This window comes from Scyliorhinus canicula, chromosome 2 (genome assembly GCF_902713615.1).
Source record: "Scyliorhinus canicula chromosome 2, sScyCan1.1, whole genome shotgun sequence".
Lineage (NCBI taxonomy): Eukaryota > Metazoa > Chordata > Chondrichthyes > Carcharhiniformes > Scyliorhinidae > Scyliorhinus > Scyliorhinus canicula.
In genome coordinates this window covers 80,550,960-80,576,835 of record NC_052147.1, presented here as the reverse complement: position 1 = coordinate 80,576,835, position 25,876 = coordinate 80,550,960, and the positions used below count along the sequence as shown (strand labels likewise).

Below are 25,876 nucleotides of genomic sequence, written 5' to 3'. Positions count from 1 at the left end.
CTGCTCCCCTCCCTGGGTCAGTTCACCAGAAAACAAATCACTCTTGCCCAGGTTTAGCTAATACCCTGAAAAGGAACCAAACTTTCTGAGCACCTCCGTATCGCCCCACATTGGAGAGAGGGTCCGTAATGTACAGTAACAAATTGTCCGCATATGGGGACACCCAATGCTCCCTCCCTCCCCGCTCTATTCCCCTTCCGCTTAAAAGCTGATCACAGCGCAATGCCCAATGGCTCAATTGCCAAGGCAAACAAAAATGGGGCTAGTTGGACACCCCTGCCTCATAGCCCTGTTCAGTTGAAAGTTCCCCAAGCTCAGCGTAAAGGGTCTACGCCTTATGTTGTGAAACAAGGGGGGGGGGAATCCGTAACAGGGAACAAAGAAATGGGTGAGGAACTAAATTTGTCATGTTTCTGTCTTCACATAGGAAGACATGAACAATGTACCGGAAGTTCTGAGAAGCACAAGTTTCAGTGAAGAGCTGAAGGAAATTTGTATTAGTAAAGAAATGGTTTGGGGGAAATTAATGGGATTGAAGGCAGACAAATATCCAGAGTATTCATCCCAGAGTATTCATCCCAGAGTATTCATCCCAGAGTATTCATCCCAGAGTATTCATCCCAGAGTACATAAGGAAATGGGTCTAGAAATAGTAGATCCATTGGTGGTCGTTTTCCAAACTTCTTTGGACTGTAGATTGGAGGGTAGCGAATGCAACCCCGCTATTCAAAAAGGGAGGTAGCGAAAAAACAGGGAACTATGGGCCAGTGAGCCTAATGTCAGTAACAGAGAGGTTGCTGGAGTCCATGAGCAAGACTTTCATAGCACAGCATTTGGAAAGCAGCAGTGTAATCAGACAAAGTCAGCATGAATTTACGAAAGAAAAATCATGCTCGACAAATCTATTAGAATACTTTGAAGATGTAACTAGTAGAGGTGACCAGGGAAAATCGGTGGATGTGATTTCTTTAGACTTTCAGAAGGCTTTCGACAAGGTCTCACATAGATTAATATGCAAAGTTAAAGTGCATGGGTTTACGGGTATTGTCTTGAGATGGATAAAAAGCAGACAGGAAGCAAAAGTTTGGAATAAATGGGTCTTTTCCTAATTGACAGGCAGTGACTCGTGGGATACCACAGAGATCTGTGCTAGTACACCAACTGTTCACATTGTATATTAATGATTTGGACGAGGGAACTAAATATATTGTCTCCAAATTTGCAGATGTTACAAAGTTGGGTGGGAGGGTGAGCTGTGAGGAGGATGCAGGAATGCTTCAATGGGATTTGGACAGGCTGAGTGAGTCGGCAGATGCATGGCAGATGCAGTATAATGTGGATAAATGTAAGGTAATCTGCTTCGGTAGCAAAAATAGGAATGCAGATTATTATTTGATTGGGTATTGTAGTGATCCACCACTGTATATATATATGTGTGTGCAGGTATTAGGGGATGTACAACAGTACCTGTATTACAGGTTTGTCGGTAAGCCCCTGCAGGCTAGCTCCGCCCACAGGGAGCAGTATAAATATTCGTGAGCTCTCCTGAGCTGCCATTCTACAGCTGCAGTCAAGGGAATAACATCTCAAGGTAATAAAGTCTCTCTTGTACCGATTCGTGTCTTTGTGTGCAATTGTTAGCGCATCAATTTATTACCATGAGATGTTATTCCCTCGACTGCAGCTGTAGAATTACCGTGAGATTTCCCACATCATGGACATCAGAATTAAACCCGACCGCTTGCAGCTGGATCCGCAATCGCCGAACGCCAGGAAAGACTTTAACCACTGGCTGGCTGTCCTCGAGCCCTACATCACCTCAGCGGACCCTACACCATTGGAAGCTCAGAAAGTTCAACTGCTCTACTCAAGGTTGAGCTCAGGCGGTGTTCCCGCTGATTCAGGACGCGCCGACCTACGCCCGTGCTATGGAACTGCTCAAAGAAAATTACGTCCAGTCGACGAACACTCTGTTTGCGAGACATGTACTCTCCACTCGCGTCCAGCAACCGGGTGAGTCGATTGAGGACTTCTGGCAGGCCCTTATCCCTCTAGTACGGGACTGCGAGTGCCAGGCCGTCACGGCCATGGAACATTCCAACCTCCTCATGCAAGATGCCTTTATGACGGGTATTGCATCGGACCCCATCCAGCAACGACTGCTGGAAGGGGCCGCGCTCGATCTAGCGGCGACAAAGACTTTAGCGCACTCTATGACGGTTGCCTCCTGTAACGTGCAATCCTACCCCGCCCACCCATCCTACCCCTCGTGGACCCCACAACCGACCCCCCCGACTGGGGCCGCTCCCGCGCAGCCTGCGCTGCTCGCCACACCGCGCACTCAAATGATGCCTGGGGTTCTTGTCTTACTACGCCCAGTGGGTCCCACAATACGCAGACAAGGCCCGCCCACTGATGCAGTCCACGCAATTTCCCCTCACGGCCGAGGCGCAACAGGCCTTCGCCCGTATTCGCTCACACATAGCCAAGGCCGGTATGCACGCAATAGACGAGTCACTGCCCTTCCAAGTAGAGAGCGACGCTTCAGATGGTGCCCTTGCCGCCACTCTAAACCAGGCAGGCAGACCCGTGGCATTCTTTTCCCGCACCCTCCATGCCTCCGTAATTCGACATTCCTCTGTTGAAAAGGAGGCCCAGGCTATTGTTGAGGCCGTGCGGCACTGGAGGCATTATCTGGATGGCAGGAGGTTCACCCTCCTCACTGACCAACGGTCAGTAGCCTTCATGTTCAACAACACGCAGCGGGGCAAGATCAAAATGACAAAGTCTTGTGGTGAAGAATCGAGCTCTCCACCTATAATTACAAGATCTTGTATTGCCCCGGCAAGCTCAACGAGCCCCCAGACGCCCTCTCCCGAGGTACATGTGCCAGCGCACATGTGCCAGTGAACCAGCTCCATGCCTTCAACGAGAGTCTTTGCCATCCGGGGGTCACTCGGTGGTACCATCTAATCAAAGCCCGAAATCTGCCCTACTCCGTCGAGGAAGTACGGACAGTCACCAGAGGCTGCCAGGTCTGTGCTGAGTGCAAGTCGCACTTCTACCGGCCAGACCGCGCGCGCCTGGTGAAAACGTCCCGCCCCTTTGAACGCCTCAGCGTGGATTTCAAAGGGCCCCTCCCCTCCACCGACCGCAACACCTACACCCTTAATGTGGTCGATTAATTCTCTAGGTTCCCCTTCGCCATCCCATGCCCAGATATGATGTCTGCCACCGTCATCAAGGCCCTCGATTCCATATTCGCTCTGTTCGGTTTCCCCGACTACATCCACAGTGACAGGGGATCCTCATTCATGAGCGATGAGCTACGTCAGTTCCTGCTCAGCAGGGGTATCGCCTCCAGCAGGACGACCAGCTACAACCCCCGGGGAAACGGGCAGGTAGAGAGGGAGAACGGGACGGTATGGAGGGCCGTCCAGCTGGCCTTACGGTCCAGGAACCTCCCAGCCGCTCGCTGGAAGCAGGTCCTCCCTGATGCCATCCACTCCATTCGGTCACTGCTGTGCACCGCAACTAACAACACATCCCATGAACGTGTTTTTACCTTCCCTAGGAAGTCTACATCCGGGGTGTCGCTCCCGACTTGGCTCGCAGCTCCAGGGCCGGTCCTACTTCGTAGGTATGTCAGACTCCACAAGGCAGACCCTCTGGTGGACAGCGTACGCCTGCTCCACGCGAACCCCCAGTATGCCTACGTGGAGTTCCCCGATGGCCGCCAGGATACTGACTCACTCAGGGACCTGGCTCCCTTGGGTGCCGATCCCACGCCCACACACCTCCCCACCCACGCGCCACTATCCTTTTCCCTGGCGCCCCCAACATCAGCCCCACCAGGTCCATCCCTTGTTCCCCTGCCCACACTAGAGGACATGGAAGATTTCGGCATGCACCCGGAGTCGTCCAGCCACTGGCCAGCACCAACACCGCCACCACCGATGCCGTCGACGCCGACACCGCCTGTGCAGACATCGCCACCACTGCTGCGTCGCTCTCAACGAACCGTCAGACCGCCGGTCCGACTCAACCTGTGACGGGCACCGGGTTGCAAGATGGACACTTGATTTTCCCCCCCCTCCTCTGTAAATAAATCACTGCTTATATAATAGTTTCACTTCACTCCCGCCGGACTCATTCTTAACAGGGGGTGAATGCGGTGATCCACCACTGTATATGTATATGTGTACCTGTATTAGGGGATGTACAACAGTACCTGTATTACAGGTTTGTCAGTAAGCCCCTGCAGGCTAGCTCCGCCCACAGGGAGCAGTATAAATATTCATGAGCTCTCCTGAGCTGCCATTCTACAGCTGCAGTCGAGGGAATAACATCTCACGGTAATAATGCCTCTCTTGTACCGATTTGTGTCTTTGTGTGCAATTGTTAGCACATCAGGTATTATTTGAAGAATATGTTGGCCTTCATCGTGAGGGGATTTGAGTGTATGAATAGAGATGTTTTACTGCAATTGTATGGGGCATTGGTGAGGCCACACCTGGATTATTGTGTGCAGTTTTGGTGTCCTTATCTGAGGAAGGATGTTCTTGCTATGGAGGGAATGCAACGAACCTTTACCAGGCTGATTCCTGGGATGGCGGGACTGTCACATGCGGAGAGACTACATTGGTTAGGATTATATTCACTGGAGTTTAGGACAGTGAGAGGGAATCTCATACAAACTTACAAAATTCTAACCAGAATAGACAGGGTAGATTCGAAGATAAGGGGTAAACCTTGCAGGACCGAGGTGAGGAGAAATTTCTTCACCCAGAGTGATGAATCTGTGGAATTCGCTACTACAGAACGTATTTGAGGCCAAAACGTTGTGTAATTTCAAGAAGGAATTATATATAACTCTTGGGGCCAAAGGGATCAAGGGATTTGTGGGGAAGACGGGATCAGCCATGATCATAATAAATGGCAGAGCAGGCTTGAAGGGCCGAATGGCCTCCCCCTGCTTCTATTTTCTATGTTTCTATGTACCAACCAGGCATACTCAGAAGAGGGAATCTATTACTGTTGAACTGTACTAATTTCATCCCACAAATCACCCGACAATTGGGCAGAAAGGGCCAAAAAACCAAATCCCCAGGCGGGAGCCACCTCGTGTGCGACTGCTCATCTCATAGCTGTCACCGGAAGTCTGGCTCACTTGAGCCCATACACAAGTTTCACAATTTTACACTCTCTGATCAGGGATACAGCCACTCAAAAGCACACTTAATGCAGGCTTCATGCAACAGTCTTGTCAATTAACAGGCAGTATAAAATTGGCATGCTGTCTACAATGAAAGAATCAACATGGGGTAATCCCGCATTGTGAACCTTGCAACCATTATCAGGCCTTATGCTTTTTGCAACAGTAACCTTTATCTTGCATTCCTTTAGCTATGTATCATGGTAAAAATAAGATGGTCAGTGTTATATTCAGTAGGAATCACTTTTCAATTAACCATATGTCCATGCTGGCACCCAATCAAATACACACAATGCTACGCTATGCTATACAGCACTGTTCACGCCTGGTGCATACAGATCACCAAGACTAGATCAAATAGCCTCAAGAATATAAAAGACATAACGCAAGCGTGAGTATGTCTGTCAATTTAGCACCAGTGGACTTGTTTGGCAACACCAGCTGAGAATTTATCCTATTTTTTACCCTGGGTTGAAATTTGTCCCTGCTGGGACGGTGAGGCTTTTTCTGTCAGAATGTGCGCTCATTACAAAAAGTAGTGATGGAAGCTCATTGTTTTATTTATCGAAGGTGACTTTTTCCTTAGTTAGATGATGTTCACTTTTATTTATGTGGAAATTGGACAATCACTGGCGACTGCACAAATGCAGTTAAACATAGAAATCCGAAAGTTGGTGCCTGAGGTGCACTGCCCCTCCAAAGCTTCTCAAAAGTGGCGTCTTGCCATCTGACTCAGGATTTGAATACATTGAATGAGATGAAGTAACTGTACTCACCTCATGGATATGAACCAAACTCATTTTAGATTGCCCATTCTAGCATACATACAATTTAACAGAATAAGAAATTCTTAATTATTCACAATCAATCCCTCTGGTACAAGATTACCTTTTACGAGTGTGGAATCTCATTCTTTCATATATTAATTATTGTTGAACATTTTTTAAGATATCCAATTTATTTTTCATTTCCCATCTTTCTCCTTTGTCTTTCACTTTAATCCGATCTTTCTTTCGTTCTCCTTGTTGCCCTTTCTGTGCCTAATTTGACATTAGTTTCAATATTGCAACTTTATTCTTCTTGATGCAGAGTACAGATTACAACAAGTTTCAGTACAAAATCCCACAGAATGTCAGTGGGCAAGTGTAGAGTATATTCAACCTCTCGTGCCATTTGTTTACTGCTGAGAGGAAAAGCTGACTCGTTTATCAACATTACGTGGAGGAACAGAAAAATATTTGGTACAGAAGTAGAATTATTGGAAGAGAAGTACCAAGCATGCTACTTTTCCTTCGCCAAGGTGCTTTCTCTCAAAACACGGGGGGGAAGGTGCAAGCTCCACACAGTCAGTCATCCAAGGCCAGGATTGAACCTGAGACCATGGCACTGTGAGGCAGCAGTGACACTAAAATGTAATTGTTGCCTGCAGAAGTATTTGATCCTTTATCAGTTTATGTTGAATTTCAGTTTAGAATCAATAATGTAAAACTGCTTCTTTATTACTTTCATCTACATTTAAAAAAAACTGAATTAATACCTTATAGTGTCCTGCCTGGCACAAACTTCATCGACTAGGACTCCCAGGCACTCATCTGAGAAACAGGGGGCAGAGTGTGTCCACTGGACTTGTCCTCCAGTCTTCCATGGTTGCCAGGTGCAGACACCATGATTGCATGACAGAACAGCAATTTAATTCCTTCCAGGAAACTACCTCAACATTCCCCACAACTCCTGACAGCCTTCAGGGAGCTTTGCAACTTTTAAACCCACTGCCAGGTCACCATTGGACTGGGAACCCAATGTGTTCCCATCACTGCCTGCACTGAAAAGCCAACCAGCAGACACATTTCATGCTGGGTGGGCCTTAATTGGCCACCCTGTGTGATATCGCATGAAGAACACGACCTTGGCTGGGAGTGGATTTTACCGCTTCTGGCTCTGCTGACTTCTGGGATATGTCAAGTGTCATGTTCAAGCCCAAGGTTGTGCCTATTTTGGTTCTACTTGAAGAAGAAAGCAGCAAAGGGTTAAGGAGATGTTGGCAAAAGTGTCACATCTTTTCGTTGGGACTTCAGCTTTTATCTTAGTAGTAGAAATTCTGTGTTTTGCAAAATGTAATGTCAGATAGACTATTTGGCACGATGGAAATGGTTATTGGCTTGATTTAGGTGGTAGAGAATCGTAGTTTTGCGACATTAGAAATATGAGGAAGTTTACGCCATCACAGGGGCAGCATGTAGTGTCAAAGCCAAGCATTAAATCCTTGGGGAAAACATGTGGCTACTGTGTAGAGCTGGAGGAAAATACATTTCTGGAGAGATGTTGAAGGAACAGAATACTTTATTCAATGGTGTCAAACTACAGTCAGGATATGTATGGATGACATGGTCACACAGGATATTATTGCTGACTTGAGTAGCGTGGTTCTGATGGTGTGAGAAAGATGGAACCAGCGTAGAAGGAGTTTTAATATGGAGAAGTAAGAAAGCTGAGCATGAAGCTTGGAGGTGATGATATATTTAAGGATTTTGGACAAGATGGGGAGGTTGATCATGAAATAGTCATTGAAAAGGATTGTGAATCAAGAGTATGTTTGTTCAGAAGCATGAAGAGGTTTTACAAGTAAGGGCTGTGTTTTAACAAAAAGTAATGAACATTTGCTGAGCAGTGGGAATAGTAAAGGTCAGACATTGAGAGAGGATTGAATGATAGGTGCTGTCTCTTGGGGAAGAAATGGCTTTGAAGAATGAAGTGGTGAAGACAGTAAAGAAGTGTAAAAGTGTTCGAGAAGCATCATGGGAGGGAGGAGAGATGATACATATGGTAATTGAAAGGACAATGAAAACCATCCCCAGTTCTGATGAAAGATCATCAACTGAAATATTGGCCCAAATTATCTCAGCGTTGCGGCGACTCGGTGGAACTTTAAAAATGGCAGGTGGGACCAGATCCCATCCTTTTTCTAACAGATTTGATTTTTACTCGGAAGTGTTATGATCCCAAAAGGCGTAACTTGTATTTGATTTTAAATAAATTGTGGAGGAACAGTGTCACAGGACCACCCATTAGTTTTAACAACAAGCAATAACAATTTATTAAATATAAAAAGTAAGATTATTCTACAATACTCCTTTATTCCCCTCTTAGCTTATCAAATGCACACAGATTTAAAGATTAATATGGATTGAAAAGTACATCTTAAACTACAATGGCGTCATTAACACAAAAAGTCCCTTTTAAGCACACAAGATGACTGTGGTTAAATACACGTACTCCGCTCTCAACCCAAGTTAGTATCTGTGGATTTCTCCTCCGAATCCCCCAGATGAAGGTTTCCAAACTCTACTCCCAAAAACACAGAGGGCGATTCTCCAATATGGAGCCCAAGTGTTCGTGCCGTCGAGAACGCCGTTGCGTTTCACGATGATGCGAACCAGGCCCGGGTATGACCGATGGGGGGCCAGCATGGCGCTGGAGTGGTTCACGCTGCTCCAGCCTCATTTTGCGGTGCCAAATGGGCGCCGCGCCGACCTGCGCATGCGCGGGGGACTTCTTTAGCGCGCCGGCCCCGACTCAACATGGCGTCGGTGTTCAGGGGCCGGCTGCGCCAGAAAGTAGGCTCGGGGTGGAGAGAGGAAGGCCCGCCAATTGATGGGCCCAATCGCGGACCAGACCCCATCGGAGGTCCCCCCCATGAAGGAGCCCCCCTCCCCCTCCCACAGGCCGCGCCTGGCAGCGACCAGGCGTGAACGGCGCCTGCGGGACTCTGTCGTATTGGCGTGGCCGTTAGGCCCATCCGGGCCGGAGAATCTCCCCACAATCTTCTAAAATCTTCTCTCATAATATTGCAGCTTGTATTTCAAAATCCAGTCCAGGTTTTTCAAATATTACTTCTTCTAAAAAAAAAACTTCTACTCCACTTTTAGCATCAAATCCAGACCAGGAGTTCACACCAGCCCATATAGGAGTAATTTGCCTTGACTGCTGTGCAAACTATTCACAATTAATTTATCTCTCGGTTCCCATACTGCATTAAAATGGCATCAGACATTCGATTGAGCTTTGAAGGCTGCTGTTCCACATTAATCCTGATCACTGCAATTATCTCTTTAACTCAGAACACTTTGTTTACTCTTTCTTGAATTCTTCTGAACCACACCTTGCTTTTTGTTCACTTTACTCCAGACTTCTTGGCTATTTCTACTCATTTCGCTTGTTTCCTTACCTAGCTGGACTTCAGGGGCTGGATTCTCCGTCCCACCATGCCAGATTTCTGGTTCAGCACGCCGGCGGGATGCTCTGTTTCACCGGCTGGTCAATGGGGTTTCCCGTTGTGGGGCAGCCCCACACCGTCGGGAAACTCCTGGGCTGCTGGAAAAACGGACGGTGGGGAATGCAGTCCCTGATTTCCAGCATCTCTTTTAATAATCATTGCTCCCTAGTATGGCTTTTCTTCTAGTAAGGCTGGAGAAATGTTCCCTCTTTAGCATTCTAAAACCTCTAGCAGAGCTGTACTTCAGGGGCTGTCTTCCCTCTCACTACCTGTCTTGAACTGTAATCAAATTAGCTAAACTAAAACGTAAATGCTTCTCTACCTTATAAGGGACCAGCAGCTATACAACCACTGCTGGCCATTTATTCTTCAAGCCATTGACCCCATTAAAAATAATAGAAACACAGATGGAACCTAGATCCGGAATTCCCATCCATTCTCTAACCTCCCCATGGTGTGTTTCAAGATGCCGGACGCCATTGGCCGGAGGCGGGATCTTCTGGTCAATGGGAAACCTTCGGGGTACGCCATTGGCAGGACCAGAAAATGTCATCCACAATTCGAACTTTAAAAAAATTTTTTAGAGTACCCAATTCATTTCTCCAATATAGTGCGGCCAATCCACCTACCCTGCACATCTTTGGGTTGTAGGGGTGAGACCCACGCAGACATGGGGAGAATGTGCAAATTCCACATGGACAGGACTGGGATTGAACCTGAGACCTCGGCGCCATGAGGCAGCAGTGCTAACCACTGCACCATTGTGCTGCCCCGCCACAGTTCGACCGTAACCAACCCCCACACATTTTAAACACCATGTCCGGCATTGATCTAACTATCGGGTTTAAGTTAAACATTGAAAACGATACCATATTTTTTATATTTACCAATACACATATAAATCCTTTAAAACTACTTTATTTTTCCTATCATAAGGAAAATGGAAAGGTGAGATATGCACATTAGGGAAACCATAATTCAACAGGATCATATGAACCCAGTGCTGAGTGAAAACAGATCCCATTTTTGCTGGAGCAAAGGCTTTAATCCACAGTTTTGGAGTTATCAATTTTTTGATTAATTGTAAATGCTCTTGAAGGCTTGATAAGTCTGCAGAGCTGTCAAGCTGTGAAGTTATTTAAAACACCAATCCTTTAAAAATTAAAAAAGTAAGCTGCCTGTGTCAGAGGGAGTTAAAATTTTTTTTTGAATATTTGCAGGAGCGGTTTTTGACATCACAGGTGCTATCAGTCCATCACTATTAATATAAATGCTCGTCTGCTTGACACAGCCTAGCCTTATCTCAGCAAGGGTTCCTAAATGCTGAGTTTGATTGAGAGCTCAAAGGTTATTAAAGGACTGATGTTGTCATTGATGTGTGATTATGAATGCAAGTCTGTTTGTGAGGGATTAAGTACTTGAGGGAACTTAAATGTTTAGAATTCATGACTTTTCAATATAGTAAAGACTGTAATTGATATTTGGAACTTTATGTTGTCTCATCTCATCATGGGTCCAGAGGTCTGGCCATGGTAGATAACAAATGAGTTGATATGGAGGTGTAAGGGCAAAAGGCGGTGGGTGGATTGGCATGAGTTGGACATTGAGTGGCCTTAAGTGGCCAATTAGTCTCAACATAAGGGGCTACTCCTGCTGCCACTGAGAGTATATCAACTGGATGACAGGCATATGAGCATAAGGAGGACATGGACTAGCGTGTAGTGTATGAGGGAGCATTGAGAGTGGCAAGAATGGGACCTGGGGTCAGTGAGCTATGAGGATGTGTTATGAAGGTGAGGGCTAGATGGCCTAATATTTAACAAAATAACCGAGGTGGGTCTGTTAGATAGCCCACCTTTGAACTTGACAGCCTTTATGGCCTGCTCTGATCTGCATCTGGGGGGTGGCGGGCCCAACTCAATGCTGCACCCTGGAGCCATTCCATGACACCCATGCCATTCTTTCCACGGCAATCCAGGATATTTTCTGGCTCCCACGACACATCTCAGGATGGGAAATCTAGGCCCTTAACTCTGTTTCTCTCCCCACAGATGCTGCAAGACCTGCAGAGTATTTGCAGCATTTTCTGTTTTTATTAAAGAAGTTCATGTGTTCCTCATACATCATTTTGGAAGTAGGAGTGGAAGTGGTGAAGGGCAGTGATTTGAAGAAGTGGTTCTCATAACTCAAAACTTTTGTTAGGTATGTTCTAAATGCATTTGTTCCACCACATTCCACTTGGGGTTGATAACCAGGTCCCATTCTTGTTGATAAACCCAAAAGCTTTCTATAGGTATGTCAGGAATAAAAGAATGACTAGGGTAAGAGTAGGGCCAGTCAAGGACAGTGGTGGGAAGTTGTGTGTGGAGGCTGAGGAGATAAGCGAGATACTAAATGAATACTTTTCGTCAGTATTCACTCAAGAAAAAGATAATATTGTGGAGGAGAATGCTGAGACCCAGGCTATTAGAATAGATGGCATTGAGGTGCGTATGGAAGAAGTGTTGGCAATTCTGGACAAGGTGAAAATAGATAAGTCCCCGGGGCCGGATGGGATTTATCCTAGGATTCTCTGGGAAGCCAGGGAAGAGATTGCTGAGCCTTTGGCTTTGATTTTTAGGTCATCATTGGCTACAGGAATAGTGCCAGAGGACTGGAGGATAGCAAATGTGGTCCCTTTGTTCAAGAAGGGGAGTAGAGATAACCCCGGTAACTATAGGCCGGTGAGCCTAACGTCTGTGGTGGGTAAGGTCTTGGAGAGGATTATAAAAGATACGATTTATAATCATCTAGATAGGAATAATATGATTGGGGATAGTCAGCATGGTTTTGTGAAGGGTAGGTCATGCCTCACAAACCTTATTGAGTTCTTTGAGAAGGTGACTGAACAGGTAGACGAGGGTAGAGCAGTTGATGTGGTGTATATGGATTTCAGTAAAGCGTTTGATAAGGTTCCCCACGGTCGGCTATTGCAGAAAATACGGAGGCTGGGGATTGAGGGTGATTTAGAGATGTGGATCAGAAATTGGCTAGTTGAAAGAAGACAGAGAGTGGTAGTTGATGGGAAATGTTCAGAATGGAGTTCAGTTACGAGTGGCGTACCACAAGGATCTGTTCTGGGGCCGTTGCTGTTTGTCATTTTTATAAATGACCTAGAGGAGGGTGCAGAAGGATGGGTGAGTAAATTTGCAGACGACACTAAAGTCGGTGGAGTTGTAGACAGTGCGGAAGGATGTTGCAGGTTACAGAGGGACATAGATAAGCTGCAGAGCTGGGCTGAGAGGTGGCAAATAGAGTTTAATGTGGAGAAGTGTGAGGTGATTCACTTTGGAAAGAATAACAGGAATGCGGAATATTTGGCTAATGGTAAAATTCTTGGTAGTGTGGATGAGCAGAGGGATCTCGGTGTCCATGTACATAGATCCCTGAAAGTTGCCACCCAGGTTGATAGGGTTGTGAAGAAGGCCTATGGTGTGTTGGCCTTTATTGGTAGAGGGATTGAGTTCTGGAGCCATGAGGTCATGTTGCAGTTGTACAAAACTCTAGTACGGCCGCATTTGGAGTATTGCGTACAGTTCTGATTGCCTCATTATAGGAAGGACGTGGAAGCTTTCGAACGGGTGCAGAGGAGATTTACCAGGATGTTGCCTGGTATGGAGGGAAAATCTTATGAGGAAAGGCTGATGGACTTGAGGTTGTTTTCGTTAGAGAGAAGAAGGTTAAGAGGTGACTTAATAGAGGCATACAAAATGATCAGAGGGTTAGATAGGGTGGACAGCGAGAGCCTTCTCCCGCGGATGGAGGTGGCTAGCACGAGGGGACATAGCCTTAAATTGAGGGGTAATAGATATAGGACAGAGGTCAGAGGTGGGTTTTTTACGCAAAGAGTGGTGAGGCCGTGGAATGCCCTACCTGCAACAGTAGTGAACTCGCCAACATTGAGGGCATTTAAAAATTTATTGGATAAGCATATGGATGATAAGGGCATAGTGTAGGTTAGATGGCCTTTAGTTTTTTTCCATGTCGGTGCAACATCGAGGGCCGAAGGGCCTGTACTGCGCTGTATCGTTCTATGTTCTATGTTCTAAATATGGAATAATAGCTCAGAAGGGGTTTCCTTCTGCAGCAACACACTCAAGGTATGGATCAAGGCAGAATTTCAAAATAATTTATATTAATAAGAAACTAATTCCCTGTTCTTTGACTTGGGCTAGTATTAAACCTCAAGGTGGAGGTGTCCAGAACGCTCTATGTTTATTGTTGGTCAAGATTGTCAATGGTTTTATTCTCAGATCCAGCCAGCAATTTTGCTTATGCATTGTTCAGGATTCTAACCTTGGAAGCAGCTGAAGCTGTACTGAAAAGCCTCGCTGAGCCTCCACCTTTCAAAGTAGCCACCTCTAAAACCGTCCAACTGTCTATGCTTAGAAATGTTTGGATAATCTTTAATCATACTGGAGGCAGTGGCCTTGCCTGCTGGCTGAAAAGCCGGGTGAGGCTGCCTACATTCAGCCAGGTTGCCCTGCTGCCATTATAGGCTTGAGGTAAAACTCCCATCCCCATCGGGGAGGAAGCCGCACCTCAAAGATCTTCTGGCCAATCAAATGGCCAGCAAATCTCTGGTACCCGCATTGCCACCGGGAGCACCAGTGCTACGACTGCAGACAAGTCCCCGAGGAAGAGATGCCATGGATTTGGATTAAAAGGTAAGCCCAAGGTTTTCCCAAGGACAGGCCCCAGTGAGGGGGTTGTGTGTCTTTGGAGGGGACGAGGTACCTCTGAGAAGGCCTCCATTGGGCACAAAGCGCATAACCAGGTGGCATTCAGCTCCTAGCCCAGCAACAAGGCCTCTCGCTTTTACCTGGTAACTTGGACTTGGCCCTGGCATTCACTGGGTAAAGTCCCACTGGCAGCAGGAGGAGCCCCTGTTGTGTCCATTAATTGCCACTTGACGGCCTCAATTGGCCCACAGGGTAGAGGGCCCCCACACTTGGGTAAAATCCCAGTGGGGGGTGGATAGACAATGGGCATGGTGCCCAATTTTAAATGACCTCCCTCCCACCCCAATGGCCAACTTATTCAGGGGTGGGGGGGGGGGGGGGGGGGGGGTTTATGTAAAAGTCAAGTCAATTATTTATTTAGTCAACATTGTTTCACTACATATGGAAACTAAATAATGAGCAATGTAACAGAAACTGAATCATATCCCACTGAGCGAGTGGTGGGAAAAAAACTACATTTTTTTCTTGCATTAGTATAATAGGTTTATCCACTGCCTTTGATGTCAGCCTATTAACCAGTAGTGGCCAGTAAGTGCGAAATATTAGTGGCAATGCTCTCCTAACTAATGCCTGCTTCTAAAGACAAGCTTTTGACACCGTCTTCTGTTTGTGCTAAAGGTTTATGAGGGAATCAGAAAGAAGTTAACAATATAAAGCCTGCACTTTTGGGGCCTGAACATTGTCTGAAACATAAATATAACTCGAACAGCAAGTGCTCCTGAAAGGGCCTGTCATTATCCTAGCTTTTCCTTCATCATCAGTTACTGGCATTATTTCTTCTGGGGGTTTCTACCTGCTCTGGTTGCCTGAACTGCTGCTGGTTTTTGAATCCTTTGAAAAAAAATGGATTATAATAGTCTGAGGAAAGAACCTTGCTGAAATGTTGCAATGGCAATTATCTTCTGGTCTTCTATGCGTGTTTCACTTTGTATAAACTGCACCTACTTGAACCTATTGACAAAATATTGCATCTGCTATAAAGGAACACGTACTTAACATCATGCCTGCTGAACTCAGGCTTAATATATTTTAAGAAATTCGACCTGATGAGGGGAAGATTTGTTTTGAAGTTATTTTACCTCTCCTGAGATAGTTTCTAACTATTAAACGTGCAATGGGGTTTAAATTGCAATCATTTACAAAAAACTAAATTTACTCTCATTTCTCCAGAGGGGGTTTCAATTTTTACGTTTTTATTTAGTTTTTTTATTTTAATTAAGGATTTTTATGGATAGTACAATTGTGCCAATCAGTAACACAAATATGCAGGAAGCAGATCATGTCTTTGTGCCTTTACTGTATGCTATTACCATGTAGATGTATAATTAGTTATCAGGAGGCCAGGACCTCATCGCCATAATACAGCTGCAGCCTCCGCCCCATTGACTTTACTCATTATCATGGTCACAGTGGAGTTACAAGCAGAATTCCAGCTAAGCTGTGCAGCCGTGCAGGCCTTCCTCCGTCAAAAATTTTGTCTTCAAAAAAAAACATCGAGGGACTGCATACTGGCTGTGCCTAACAACTAACTTCTAAAGGAAACATTGACTATGAAATTATTTCTATTCATCTTTTACCCTTTTATCTTAAGGATACTCTGTGCAGAAACTTTACTTTTGCTTTCACAAGTTGCCAGCTGGCCTCTCCAATCTTCAAAGGACAATGGGCCGGAGTTTTGCTATGGGGGCAGGAAGCACAAGTCAGAAAATCTCCCAATTTGGCACACCCGGCTCCATGGAAAGCACACCGACAAACAAAATATTCCCTCTGGGGTCAAGGGAGCATGATTTAGTCATGTCCTTTTGTTCCCAGTGGCAGGGTTTGTCTTCAAGGATGGCTGGTTTGAAAGTCTGTCCCATTCCTCTGAGTTTTCGTCCCAGTTTAATAAGAGGTTATTAGGACTGATAGCCCTCACCACGCACGCCTCTCACCCCACCCACCACCATGCCCCCTCAGTGCAACCCAGAAACCCATTCCACCTCCATATACCCAGGCAACCTCCATCCACACCATACTATCCTCGTCACCTTCACGTCACCTCATGCACCCATGGTATCCTGATACCACCTTGCATCGTTCATTCCACCTCCATAGCCAGTAAGCCACAATGGGCAGACCCCAGGAGCCATGTGGAGATGCTAATAAATTAAACTTCTAACAATCCACTCATGCACATTTGATACAAAAAAAAATTCTCAATCATGGAACCCATTCAAAGTGGTAAATGTTTTATGAAAAACAGCAATCTTCTATTGAGTAACCACATTAAAGACGGATAATCCTGCACTAGCCCTTATGAGTCAAAATGTGAACTCAGTGCCCCTAACTGAGATGAGTGAGTTTTGAGCATTTGAAACTCAGCCAAGCATTCAGATTAATTTGGGATATTTCCAGGTACGAGGCAAGAGGTGCCCATGTCCCCCTTCCTGTTTGCACTGGCGATAGAGCCCTTGGCCATTGCACCATGGTGCTCAGATAAGTGGAAGGGGATAGTGAGGGGGACTGTGGAGTATAGGATGTCTTTGTATGCCGATTATTTATTGTTGTACATCTCTAACCCAGCTTCCACGGTGGGAGATATAATGGGGCTGCTCAGGGCAATCAGGGCTTTTTCAGGTTATAACCTGAAACTGGAAAAGAGTGACTTCTTTTTTGTGACCTTGCGAGTGATGGGAGCTGACTTGGGGGGGTTGCCGTTTCGGTTGGCAACTATTCACTTTAGGTACTTGGCGGTGCAGGTGGCTCGGGATTGGGCTTGGCTCCTTAAATTGAATTTCACAAATCTGGGGATGGGAATGTGTTGAGATGGGACAGCCTTCCTCAGTCCCATGTCATTGGCAAGCCGGGTGCAGGCAGTAAAGATGGATATCTTGCCGCGGTTTTTATTTGTCGAAGCATTTTTTATGGGAGTTGAACAGTTGATTTTGCCATTTCTCTCGGCAGGTAAGGTAGCAAGGATTTGGAAAATGGTGCTCAGAGAGGGCAGCAGTCAGGGGGTCTGGCCCTTCCAAACCTGTATTATTATTAGGCGGTGAATGCATAGAAGGTCCGGCGTTGGAGCAGGGAGCTGGAGGCTATGTGGTGAGGAAGGAGGCAGGCTCTTGCAGGGGGTTGGGGTTGTGGGCGCTGGTGACTGTGCTGCTCCAATTTGCCCAAGGGAAATATTCAGGGGAGCCCAATGGTGGTGGTCATGCTGATGATATGGAGATAATTTTGATAGCGCTATAGGTTAGGGGCAGCGTCGAAACTGATGCTGATCCGAGGGAATCATGTGTTTGAACCGATGAGGTTGGATGCTAGGTTTCGGGATTGGGAGGAGTGGGGGTGAGGGGGTGGAAATGAAGAACTTATTTCTGGAGCGGCGGTTTGCGAGCTGGGAGGAGTTGATGGAGAAGTTTGGGATTCCGCGGGAGGGAGCCTTTAGGTATATGTAGGTGCGAGATTTTGCAAAGTCGGTTTTCCTGACTTTTCCGATGGCACTGCCCACCTCGTTGTTGGAGGGGGTGGTATCTGTGGTAATATGCATGCACACATAAATGTAAATAGTTGTATAGATATATAAAGTTCCATATTAGTACATGACCTAATCATAGTTATGACCTTCAGCCAGTGGGTGGCGGCAGACATGTATCATTTGACTGGAGTGACCCACCAGTTGGTAGTAGGATGTACAACAGGATAGTCGCACTACGAGTACCTTATGAGGAATTCATGTAACTTTGTCTGTATATAAATCTGTTTGTTATCTTTCCATATGTTTGACAATAAATCATAACAATAATCTTTATTGTGTCACAAGTAAGCTTACATTGACACTGCAGTGAAATTACTGTGATCATTCTCGTTGAACACATATATGTTCTGTGTGTATCTTTATCGATGGTGGAAGTACAGAACACAACAGTGTCGCTGATTTGTGGGGGGGGGGGCGTGAGGACCAGGGAGAAGTTTTGTGTTTTATTCTGGAGACCCGAGGCTAATACTTAGCCAGTAGCATCCACCTTGACTTTAAATCCAGCCCCCACCCTCCCACCCCTGACTGAAAATCCGATGTCTGCACACCCAACCCGGCAGCGAAGATTTGAGCCTGTGCATTCAGATCTCGCCTCTGCATAAAATCTGATCCAAGATTCCTGTGTGGTACTGAGAGAATGCTACACTGTTGGTGGCACTGTCTTCCGCCCTCATGGGTCGTGTGAAAGACCCCTTGGCACTATTTGAACAACTGCTGCAGTTTTCTGCAATGTCCTGAGCGATATTTGCCCCACAACATCACTTAAACAGCTGATGCGGTCATTATCGTATTGCTGTTTGTGGGGCTTTGCTGTGCATACATTGGTCACAGTGTTTCTTACTTTATAACAGTGGCCAAAGTTCAAAATTACTTAATTGACTGTGAAGAGATTTGGAGCACGCTGTGGTTTGAGTAGTGCTGTAAAAGTGCAAGGTATTTCTATCTTCATTTTTTGCATGCTCCACCTGGTATATCCTTTTGCAGTAACATAACTGAAAAACATCGTCGTTCTGGCTTCCTGTATTTATATTCACAAACAATGAGGGATAAGTTATGATTAAAAATACAAAGCACTGCAGTTGTCAAGAGCAGCAGAGACTGGTGGAAATGTGACATTTGTAAGCCTGAAGACTGCTGAATGTTTGAGGAGAGATCAATGCCTGGATTCTCCTCCGTTCCTGAGACTAAGTGCTGACGCCGGGGCAGGATTTGTGGGCTGACACGACAGCAAATCTGGCGGCGCAACTGAACCGATTCAGGACCGTGGAAGACTAGCACCGGCACCACGTGGAACATAATCAATTCCAATGAGAAACGGTACGGCATTTGCCAGGTCCGTGACTGACACTTGGGAGACTGATGAGCTGCAGCCGCATATACACATTACAATCTCCACACACACTCATCGCAGGCAACAAGATGGCACTAGTTGTCCTGGAGCGCACCTATCCCACTAATGGGTCGGCTGGGACCAGAGGGCATTTAGGATGTGGGCTGGGGGGAGACCCATATGACCCATGGCCCTAGGTTCACAGTGGGCAGTAAGCGACGTGTGCAGCTGCATGGCTGTCTTGCAGGCTGTGGCAATGGTGCTCCGTCCCAACCCCACAGCCCAGCTCCTGGCCACCCGCCGCTCCACCCACCGACCCTGGCAGAAGTCCCCCGGCCAGCGGCATAACGATCAGCAAACTATGGCGATGTTGAACACTTTCCCCCTCTCCCCCCCTCAGCAGGCACAGTGCCTGTTTCATGATTTTTAAAAGCACAAGTGAACCTCGCTATCGGGAATTCGGCCCAGTGGAGGTGGAGAATCGCGGAGGACCCGGTGAATACCGGGTCGGGCCCACTAATGATATGCCAAGGGTGTTTGTTGTACATGTGTTCTAGAATGCGTTGTGGAAAGTATTTTTCTGTGGCCAACGAACGTACACAGTACGTACATAGTAGACAAAGAGAATAATCAATAGAGAACATTGACAAATGGTACATTGACAAACAGTGATTGGTTACAGTGCGGAACAAGGGGCCAAAGAAAGCAAATACATGAGCAAAAGCAGGATAGGGTGCCGTGAATAGTATTCTAACAGTGAACAGATCAGTCCGAGGGGGAGTCGCTGAGGAGTCTAGTAGCTGCGGGGAAGAAGCTGTTCCTATGTCTGGATATGCGGGTCTTCAGACTTCTGTACCTCCTGCCTGATGGAAGGGTCTGGAAGAAGGCAATGCCTGGATGGGAGGGGGTCTCTGATAATGCTGTCTGCCTTCCTGAGGCAGCGGGAGGTGTATACAGAATCAATGTGTGGGTTGCATTACATTGGGAACAATTTTCTGAAGCAATTTTTTTCAGTTTTCAGCTTAAACAGACTTGCACTTGTTTCTGACTGCCATAGAAATATGAGACCACTGGGATACATTCCTCCCCAAACGACTACCATGAACAGTGAGGACATCTCAGGAGCATGAATGTCATTCACTAAGAACATACCGGAATGTTCCATTAGCATCGAGCGAAGAAAGAGCAAAGGATGTTAGAAAGGAGGGAGCATTTAAAGATGATGGATATTCTCCCAAGAATATACAGATGACATAGTTCCTGTTCAGTACATAAGGAGTTGTTTTTCGGAGAAGGACTAGCACACATTTCAAGAGAGTTTGAAAATTCAGCAAGTTTTGACAGTGAAGTGAAGCAGCAGTAAGATTGAACCATCCAGTTCTACCTGTTTACTGGATTTCTTAAAGCAATGCAAGTTCCTAAAGTCAATCCCCTTGATTTCTTGAACAGAAAGTACTTTAATTCCATTAATGCACAAGAACACAAGAAATAGGAGCAGAAGTGCACCATATAGTCCATCAAGTCCTCTCCACCATTCAATACAATTCTCTCTGACATCGGGCTTCAACTCCATTTCCCTCCTTCATCCCCATATCCCTTAATTCCCTGAGAGACCAAAAATCTGTCTATTCCAGTCTTAAATATATTCAATGATGGAGCAGCCACACCTTCTGGGTAGGTTCTATAGGTTCATAACCTTTCGAGTTTCTCCTCAACTCAGTCCTACACAATGGCCTTTTATCCTGAGGAACTGTGGCCTGGTGTTTTCAATAGGAACAATCTGTGTAGTCTACCCTATCAAGCCCCTTGTTTTAATGAGATTGCTCCTCATTCCTCGGAACTCCAGAGAACATTGGCCCAATTTACTCAGCTTCTTATCCAAGGATCCAACGGGGCAGAATGTCAGTTGTCAATGGAGTGTGGAACGTCCAGGTATTGGCCGGCAGTTAAATCCCAGTGTTGGAGACCCAACTTGATCCCGCTCACTGCCAAGTTTTACCAGGACACCTTCAGAGGCAAACGGGAAACCCCTATGGCACTGTCGAATCGGCATTAAATAAACAATACAGCCTTTATTCTGGCTTCAACAGCCAACGATTAGATTTCCTGAGCTGTGTGGAACTCACCAAGGTCAACAAGGCAAGAAAGCAGCGGGAACCTATTTATCATTGAAACTGACAAGCTTGAAATCCTTTCAGCAGTGAAACTGCACGGCTGCTGTACTGCCTGGGCAAAACACTGAAGCTCACAAGCACTCGTTTTGAGAGTTTGCGACCTACCTTGAACTTTTGTTCCCTGCTGTCAGCCTTCACTGCAGAACGGGAGTGCCTTGTGCTGCTCTAAGGTAGACCTCTGAAGAGGAACAAGAGGAGCAGCAACATTAGCAGCAGCATTAGCTCCATTCTCCTCACCCATATGCTGCCCCACAGGACAGAGGGGAAGTGCACTGAGATCCAGCTTGAAGGGGGGATGATGCCACCAGCACAGGGTGTATAAGCAGAGGGCCATCTCCTTCAACACGTGTGAACACTGCCTCAGGAAGCTCATGCTTTCATGGCAGCTCAGTGCTGACATCTGCAGTTTTCTGGAGCAATACATCCTTCACTGTGAGCCCGGTGGGCATGCATTGCGATTGGCAGTCAAGATTGGGAATCATTGGAGTGTCAGCCCTGATTCCCTTTTCCTGGAATTGTGAACCCTGTTGTCCTGAAAGGAGAGACAGCAGGGAGTTATGGGTGCGAGAAATGCAATGTATGGGGTGTTGGAAATGATGATATTTGTGGAGGGTGACTGAGGGGGAATGTGTGTGAGTATATTAACTGGTCAGATGGAGGTGCTTAAAGTCAGAGGAATGAGTGTTAGGAGTGCTGTGCTGGGAATCTCAGGGAAATCAGAGTGTGAAAATGGGATGCCACTCAATTTCCCTGCCTTCCTGAGCTCTTTGAACCTTCCGGGCAATGTATTCAGATTTGACGGGCCATGCTCCTGCTGCTCACTTTCTTCTCCACTTTAGTTAGAGAGGGTTCCTCTCATCCATGAGAAACAACACCTCACTTCAGTCCCTGTGATCCCACAGTATGACATTAAGGAAAGAGTTAGAGATCATGTGGGGGGTGGGGAGGGTGTTATATTTACACTATCTTTTAGTGAACATATATTAAGTGATAAAATCGCCGTAGGTATTTTGTACATCATTCTGATATTCCTAAGCAAACAATTGGCAGCAGGAAGGTGCAATCTTGGTAACAGAGGTTTGTATTCAATCCAAGTCTCTCAGTAAGGCTATTTATAGTTTTCATCAGAGTGGCATTACCTTCTGTTACCTGTCTCCACCACAGGTTATCAAAATGTGGAGATATTTTCCCTTTACTTTGACAGGCTACCTGATATAACTGGTTCCCCAAGGACCTTTTCTGGAACAGGAGCGACAGCATATGAGTCACATTCTATAAGTGAGTGGGGCCATGATTGGAGTATCAGTATCGATCTGCCTGGCTTCTCAAATACAGTCCAGGAGTAGTTCCTCAGGGTAGTGTCCTCAGCCCAAATCATTTTCAACAGCTTCATCAATGAACCTCCCTCCATCGTTACGGTCAGGAGTGGGGATGCTTTCTGATGATTGAACAATGTTTCGCAACATTCGTGGCTCCTCAGATAGGGAAACAGCCTGTGTCTACATGCAGCAAGACCTGGACAATATTCAGGCTTGGGCTGATAAGTGGCAAATAACATTTTCTCCACACGTGTGCCAAGCAATGACCATCTCCAAGAAGAGAAAATTCAACCATCTCCCCTTGAAATTCAATGGAATTACCATCGCTGAATTCCTGACCATTAACATCCTGAGGGTTACCTTTGACCAGAAACTAAATTGGACCAACCAGTAAATACTGCGGCTGCATGAGCAGGTCAGAGGATGGGAATAACTCATCTCCTGACTCCCCAAAGCCTGTCCACTATCTACAAGGTATAAGTCAGGAGTGTGGTGTAATACTCTCAACATGCCCGGATGAGTGAAACTCCATCAATACTCAAGAAGCTTTGCACCATCCAGAACAAAGCAGCTCATCCACCACCTTCAACATTCATTCCTTCCACCACCACGGCACAGTGGCGGCAGTGTGTACCATCTACAAGATGTACTAAAACAATTCCCATGGCACCTGCGGCAACACCTTCCAAACCCACAACCTCTACCACCGAGAAAAACAAGGGCAGCAATATATGGAAGCTCCGCAATCTGCACCTTGCCCTCCAAACAATGCACCATCCTGACTTGGAGAAATATAACTCACTGTTCCTTCCCTGTCATTGGATCAAAATCTTGGAGCTCCCTTTCGAACAGCACTGTGGGTGCACATATACCACATGGACTTCAGCGGTTAAAGAAGATGGCTCACCAACAACTTCTCAAGGACAACTAAGGATGGGCAATAAATACTGGCCTAGCCTGCATTGCCCACATACAAAGAAAAGTAGGATCCAGCCTTGTTGAGTCTATAAACTATTGGACTCAGTTGGGGCAGGGACTGTTCGTGAAGGGGTACAGTATATGTGACCAGTGAAAGGGAGAATAAAATCATTGCAAAAGGCAGGGAAATGAAAATTAAGAAATAGTAGCATAGAAAATATAAGCAGGAGGAGGCCATTCAGCCCTTCGAGCCTGCTCCGCCATTAATCATGATCATGGCTGATCAAGTTCAGTACCCTGATACCGCCTTCCCCCATACCCTTGATCCCTTTAGCCCCAGGAGCTATACCTAATTCCTTCTTGAAAATAGAAACAATGTCTGGGTAGGGGATGGAAAGAATTGAGGCACAAACCAGGAAATAAAACACACTGATTGGCTTTCACTTATAATTAAATTTTACCACAGAGTGAAATAAATGGTTGGGACATATACAGGAGCCAGAAAACTCAGGAAAAAAATTAAAATATGAATTATTATCATAATAGTCATTTGACATTTCACGAAGAAAATTAGCTCTTCATGTCAAAGGGATTTTTCAGCAGTCGGGTGAGTGGAGATTGAAGAAGGTAAAGGACAGAGGCGCTGAGGTCATAGTTCAAGGGAAAGGATTTTGTGAAGACTTTGGAAATCAGGAATGGAGTTTTTTTTAATAAATTTAGATTACCCAATTATTTTTTCCAATTAAGGGGCAATTTAGCGTGGCCAATCCACCTACTCTGCACATTTTTGGGTTGTGGGGGCGAAACCCACGCAGACACGGGGAGAATGTGCAAACTCCACACGGACAGTGACCCAGAGCCGGGATCGAACCTGAGACCTCAGCGCTGTGAGGCGGTTGTGCTAACCACTAGGCCACCGTGCTGCCCTTCAGGAATGGAGTTAGCACAAGTTTCCCAGCGGCAATTTCCAGAGGAGAGGGCTGGAGTGCTTTAATAACTGGGAAGAAGAGAGAGCAAGAAACAATGGAGAGCCCAGTTTCAGAGAGAAGCCAAGGATTCTCTTGGGGATAACAGGGCTGGGAGGTACAGGATGGGACAAGAGAGAAACTTTGGGGGTATTTGAAAGTGGGGATGAAGCCAACACACAAAGACATAGAAAAGACAATGGAGTTTAGAAAAGATGGCAGAAAGAAAATTAAGAGATGAAGACACAGTATTCTGAAAAGCAATTTTGCTTCGAATGGCGGGGGTATTTAAGGTGAGGGATTTGTATTTGGAGGGAGGGTTCGCCAGTCTGGAGGAGCTCAGGGAGATGGTAGAGGTGCCGAGGGGTAGTGAGTTCAGGTATCTACAGGTTAGGCACTTTGCACGAAAGGTCTGGAAGGGGTTCCCTAGGTTGCCAGGATACACCCTGCTGGAGTGACTGCTGCTTCCGGATGTGGAAGGGGAGAGAAGAGTTGGGGATATATATATAAGTGGCTGGAGGAACAGGGAGGCGAGCGGGTGGTGAAGATCAAGGAGAAATGGGAAGCGGAGTTAGGAATGGAGATCAATTGGGGAGTATGGAGTGAGGCACTGCGAAGGGTAAATGGAACCTCCTCTTGTGCAAGGATGAGCCTGATACAGTTTAAGGTGGTGCACAAGATGCATATGACTTGGGCGAGAATGAGTGGTTCTTTCAGGGGGTAGCAGATGAGTGTGAGAGGTGTGGGCGGGGGCCAGCGAATCACGCGCACAAGTTTTGGGGTTGCGAAAAACTGGGAAGATTCTGGCCGGGAGTGTTTGTGGCCTGATCCGGGATAGCGGAGGAGGGAGTAGACCCTGACCCTTTGGTGGCGATATTTGGGGTTTCAGAGAAGCCGGAGCTCATGGAGAGGAGGAAGGCCGATGTTATGGCCTTGGCCTCTCGGATTGCACGCCGACGAATTTTGCTGGAGTGGCGGTCGGCATCGCCACCGGGGGTAGCGGCTTGGTTGGGTGACCTGTATGACTTCCTGCGATTAGAGAGTTAAGGGGCTCAGCAGGGGAGTTTGCAAAAAGGTGGGGGATGTTTGTGACCGTGTTTGAGGAGCTGGTCGTCGTGGGGGGGTGGGTGATGGAGAGAGGGGGTGAAAAAGGAGAAAAATCTGTGCAAACTGTAAAGCTGACTATTGGGAAGAATGTTTCCCCGGGGTGTTTATTTGCTGTAACCTGCTTTGATGCAAGTTTGTAATAAAATGCATTTAAAACAAAAAACGAATGGAGGAGGGAAATGGCTGTGAGAAGGCTGGCGGCACGGTGGCATAGTGGTTAGCACTGTTGCCTCACAGTGCCAGGGCCCCAGGTTCGATTCCGACCTTGGGTGACTGTGTG

The 25,876-nt window shown here is 46.4% G+C and overlaps 1 protein-coding gene across 5 annotated transcripts in view; it reads left to right on the top strand.

Moving 5' to 3' along the window:
- Positions 1-25,876, top strand: part of akap6 (A kinase (PRKA) anchor protein 6) — a 711,546-nt gene that overhangs the window by 426,451 nt on the left and 259,219 nt on the right. The window lies entirely within an intron of this gene.